Source organism: Ambystoma mexicanum, chromosome 3p (genome assembly GCF_040938575.1).
Source record: "Ambystoma mexicanum isolate Mex_15411 chromosome 3p, UKY_AmexF1_1, whole genome shotgun sequence".
Lineage (NCBI taxonomy): Eukaryota > Metazoa > Chordata > Amphibia > Caudata > Ambystomatidae > Ambystoma > Ambystoma mexicanum.
The window spans coordinates 493,230,339-493,230,987 of record NC_090925.1 but is presented as its reverse complement, the minus strand read 5'-3'; the positions used below and the strand labels follow the sequence as shown (position 1 = coordinate 493,230,987).

The 649-nt window shown below is 49.6% G+C and overlaps 1 non-coding gene across 1 annotated transcript; it reads right to left on the bottom strand.

Annotated features, from left to right (window-relative positions):
* Positions 1-314: 314 nt before the first annotated feature.
* On the bottom strand, positions 315-447 carry LOC138581616 (small nucleolar RNA SNORA49). The gene has a single exon (XR_011304677.1). It is a non-coding gene; the product is annotated as a small nucleolar RNA SNORA49 (small nucleolar RNA).
* Between the last annotated feature and the right edge of the window lie 202 nt (positions 448-649).

Genomic DNA, 649 nt, shown 5'->3' with positions numbered 1-649 from the left:
TTGGTGACTAAAAGCAACTCTGCTGAATTTACTGAGTATATTCAGTCTCGTGGAGATCCCCCACCCTATATTCATCACTTTCTGGCGAATTCACTTATTTGGGACTATCTCAGAATTAAAATCAGTGGGCCTCATTTCGAATGTGGCAGCCACAGAATGAACGGTGCAGGTAAGGGACCGGCACTGTTCATTCTGGGCTGCCACAATACAAGGTTTGCAGCGGGTCCCGCTCTGGAAGCCTGGCCACCAGACATGCAGAGCGGGACCTGCTAGCAGTCCAGGATACTAACAACGGCCCCGTCATTATCGGGCCTGTTGTTAGCATCCTCCTCATTCCCATTGAGCCCTATTGGGGCTCAAATGGGAATGGGGACTTACTGCGTCCCACAAAAGCAAATTACCGGGCCCTCCAAGGTAAGAATGGCCCGGTAATGAGGTATTTGCGTAATGAGGCCCAATTGTTCAAGATGTTTGAGATAGTGGGCACTTGGAGTAACATTCCTAGAAACGACTGCCGATGCCCTCTTGTGCGGTGAAATTTCGTTGGAAACTGCGAGGCATCTCCTGACTAAATGTGAGTCTGTTGGGAGGCTCCACATAGTAATGCTACATTCTGGTGGCATAGAGGCGAAGACTAGTGGTGAAGAAC